Here is a 5,163-nt window from a genome sequence, read left to right as displayed (position 1 = left end):
TTCATTATCATGTTTATGATGTTTATCATGTTTATGATGCTTATCATGTTTATGATGCTGCATATGCATATATTCTTATTAACGATAGATTGAATATGCAAACTAATAATAAGAATAATAAGAACGTTACTTAGCTCTGATACCAAATTGAAAACGTAAGTGCGTAGCTCTGATACCAAAATTAACGACATGGCGGAATTAATAAAATTAAGACAGAATATACCTGAATGATGCGTTGGAATGGATTGACGATGGATTGATTGTCTGGGTTTAATATGTTTATATGAATATATGGATATGTTTGGATAGGGTTCTGCTATTCAGAAATAGACGAGCTATTTCAACAGAAGAAGATTGAGATCAACTCAAATCTTAAACACTCAAACTTAGCTTGTTTATTCCATATGGGCAAATGCCCTATTTATAGGCTCAAAGGAGCCGAGTACAATAATAGAATTGCAATCGGTTGATTGCAATATGACAAACCTATTTACATTATAGCCCCCTAGACTATTGAGGGACTTACATACTTTATGTTACATCAAATAATACACTTAATAATTATTCTATTATTCTACCGACACATAATGATAAAGCACACATTGGTATGAAAATACCATCTGAAGTAAACAATGATAAAGTATACAGTGATATGAAAATATCACCAAAAGCATACATTGATACAGATGTATCATCTGAAGTATTAAAAACAGATAAATACGAGCAAAAACTATGCAAGTATATATCGGGAACATTTTCCCAAACGGAGCAAAATTACAGCACACATGAACGAGAAACACTAGCATGTCTCAGAACATTGAAAAAATGGAAAGTTGAGCTACTCCAAACCAGATTCGAATTACGCACAGATTCCAAGTATTTACTTGGTTTTTGGCGATATAAGTTACAAGAAGATTATTGTCGAGGACGATTAATCCGATGGCAATTACAACTACATCAATTTCATCCATACCTCAAGTATATTAAAAGCACCAACAATCATATAGCGGATACATTAACAAGAGAATGGAAGCCACAACAGCCATGACACAAGCAAACATTATTCAAAAACATGTCTTTTCGGAGGCGGGAGGAATGACGTAAGCAATGACATAAGAAGCCATTATTAAAGAAGTCATTATTAAAGACACGAGTCCTTTCACTATGGAAGGAATTGTAATTATTTGTCATTTGTCTTTTATAATTATTATTGTCTAAAAGTAGTGTCTAGGATGTGAAATAAAGTGTATAACCCTCAACAGTCTAGGGGGCTATATTGTAAATATGTATGTCGTATTGCAATCAAACGATTGCAACTCTATTATTGTACTCGGCTCCTTTGAGCCTATAAATAGGGCATTTGCCCATATGGAATAAACAAGCTAAAATTGAGTGTTTAAGATTTGAGTTGATCTCAATCTTCTTCTGTTGAAATAGCTCGTCTATTTCTGAATAGCAGAACCCTATCCAAACATATCCATATATTCATATAAACATATCAAACCCAGACAATCAATCCATTCCGACGCATCATTCAGGTACAATTCTATCCTAATCATATTAATTCCGGCATGTTTTTCGATTTGTGGAATGACGTAAGCAATGACATAAGAAGCCATTATTAAAGAAGACACATTATTGAAGACATGTGGCCTTTCAATATGGAAAGGATTTGTTATTATGTGTCGGTAGAATAATAGAATAATTATTAAGTGTATTATTTGATGTAACATAAAGTATGTAAGTCCCTCAATAGTCTAGGGGGCTATAATGTAAATAGGTTTGTCATATTGCAATCAACCGATTGCAATTCTATTATTGTACTCGGCTCCTTTGAGCCTATAAATAGGGCATTTGCCCATATGGAATAAACAAGCTAAGTTTGAGTGTTTAAGATTTGAGTTGATCTCAATCTTCTTCTGTTGAAATAGCTCGTCTATTTCTGAATAGCAGAACCCTATCCAAACATATCCATATATTCATATAAACATATTAAACCCAGACAATCAATCCATCGTCAATCCATTCCAACGCATCATTCAGGTATATTCTGTCTTAATTTTATTAATTCCGCCATGTCGTTAATTTTGGTATCAGAGCTACGCACTTACGTTTTCAATTTGGTATCAGAGCTAAGTAACGTTCTTATTATTCTTATTATTAGTTTGCATATTCAATCTATCGTTAATAAGAATATATGCATATGCAGCATCATAAACATGATAAGCATCATAAACATGATAAACATCATAAACATGATAATGAATAACCATTGTTTTTAAATATTCATATTTAAAAAAGTTATCAACAATTAAAATATTTATCGTAAGAAGATTTAATACTATAAGTATGTCTCAAGAAATAGAAAACTCACCAATAGTTATTAATAACGAAGAAAATGAATCTGGATACACTTTTGATGCTTTAATTAATAAAAATAATATCAATAAAGACGCTATAAGAAAATCAAATTTCACACTATCCGAAAGACACAATTTTAGATATAACACATTTAAAAATTTCTTTTCTAGAAAAAATATTATATATTATGGAAAAATTATAGGAGAACAAGCAATACCTATAGAATTAACTCAAGGAAATATTACTATACCCATAATAAATAAACAACAAATTAGAAATAGATTATCTCATATTAAAGAAACAGATAGAATAAAAATTGCTTATATTCATATATCAACTATTCAAATAATCTTAAAAAGTACTGTAAGTAATTTAAATACACCAATAGAATTAGAAATCAGAGATGATCGTATAATTAATAACCAAGAAAGTATTATTGCAAAAGGAGAAGGCAATTTAATTGAAGGAAAAATAAAATTTGATATTAATATTCAATTAGGATTAAGTCTTAAAGATAAAAATTTAAGTAATAGTATTATTGTACGATATAAATTATTAAGACAAAATTTTATGATAAAAGGTAATCATCCATTTACTATTACATATCAAATAAATTATGCATTAACAAATTCTCATCATAGTATTACATTTAAAACAGAAGATAGAATTTATATAGATAAACTATTTACCCATTTATTATCCCTTGAATCGCCAAATATGACTAATAATAGAATATTCAATGAAACTAATTTTCAACCAATAATAACTACTCCGTTAATAAAAAGAAGTCCAATTATAGAACCTCCATTTTCAACTATAATAGGTAGATCTTCTATTTCAGAATGTCAGCCTTCAACATCTAATGAAAATAACGATGAAAAGTTAGAAGATATTAAAGAAATGATTAGATCATTAAGTTTAAGAATATGACAGAATCATCTAGTAATTCCCTAAAATATTTTAAAACACTTGAAGGATCATATCAAAATACAAAACCATGTATACCAGATAAAGAAATGATTATAGAAATACCACAAAACTTACCACAAGGAACAATATATAACATCGGTCTTAATCCTGAAGAAGATAAATCAGTAGGAGAAAAATTAAACATAATTAATCAAAAATTAAATAATATTATAGAAGTAGAAAGTTTAATTGTATTAAAACAAATTCCTGAATTATTACAAAATTTAACTCAACAGAAAAATCTACTTGAAAAATATTTTAAAATAATAAAAACAATTAAAGAAGAACCACTCAATGAAAAACCACTACTTAAAGAAAAACTACTTACCATTAAACGACCTTTCACATGGTAAAATAAATATAAAAAATACTAACAATCCAATTAATTTTCTTTCATATACTTTAATAAAATGAGTTCAAAAGTACAAATTAATTCTTCAAAAGATAACATGCTTTGGACTAATATATTAAAAAACCATTGGAAAATAAATTCTAATATCTCTAATACCATTCAACATTTAGAAAATGCTTTATCATATGAAAAAAAATTATTTATTAAAATTACAATCAGTAAATGAAGAATATAATAATCAATTAAAAAGATATATAGATTACAAGAAATTAAGAAATACAAAAAATCACAAAACCGTAATTTAAAAACAATACGCAATGTTTCAACCACTCTAACAAACACAACTTGTTAATATGGAAACTTTGCAAGAAAAAAAAATATATAAAAACACAGATATAGAAGATTCATATATAGATTCAGACATAGATATTTATGCATATACAACTGATTCTGATTAAGATGCAGGTACATAATCCTATGGGAAAAGTATTATTGAGACTAGATAACGAGGGAAACCTCATATCTGACCCATCAAAAGTATACAGTGATATGAAAGTATCACCAAAAGCATACATTGGTATGAAAATACCATCTGAAGTAAACAATGATAAAGTATACAGTGATATGAAAATATCACCAAAAGCATACAGTGATATGAATATATGACCAAAAGCATACATTGATATGAAAATTTTCATATCAAACAATTTTCAGCAATTATTCAGGTACCCAAGAGACGCAAATATTCAGTCCACAAATACATTGAAATGGAAGCAATCATGAAGCAAATCAAACACCAGTTCAAACAGAAAGAAGATCAAGAAGCATCATTAGTCAGACAACTCGAAGCAGTCAGACGAGAAAAAGAACAACTACGACAAACAATACAAATTCTATCATCCCAATCAGAACCTAAAGAAGAAGCAGCTAGCAGTTCAACAACGAAGCAACCAAAAGAAGACATTCAAGAAATTTCATCCGATGATAGTCAGCCACAAACAATGCTCAAGTCAGAAAAACAACCTATAATACAAAATCCAGAAGAATATCCACCACTTCAAGCAGATCAAAATATAAAGAAATGGTACGTAATTTTCAACGGAGAAAACAAAGGAGTATATGACAATTGGGGAATTGCCAGTTCATATATTCTTGGAAGAAATATTATTCACAAAAGTTACAAAACAAAAAATGAAGCAGAAGCCGCATACAACGAAGCATACAAAGCAGTAATAAAAGATAACGTAGAATGTTCAAAAACAGTTCTCCTAACACCACAAAAACCTATGACCAGCTTCACACCACAAAAACCTGTATCCATCCCAAGATCCCTTAACCAATTAAATGCAAAAATTGCCCTTGAATCCATTCTATCAACCAAAGAAAAGGAAGCCATGAAAAAACCATCTGCCAAAAAATTTGCCGAATTATGGGACAGCCTAATCTCATACACCGAAGTCCATTCTCTGATGGGCTTTTAC

Source organism: Lactuca virosa, chromosome 9, assembly GCF_052849685.1.
Source record: "Lactuca virosa cultivar CGN04683 chromosome 9, Lactuca_virosa_CGN04683_v6, whole genome shotgun sequence".
Classification (NCBI taxonomy): domain Eukaryota; kingdom Viridiplantae; phylum Streptophyta; class Magnoliopsida; order Asterales; family Asteraceae; genus Lactuca; species Lactuca virosa.
This window is presented reverse-complemented; position numbering follows the sequence as displayed.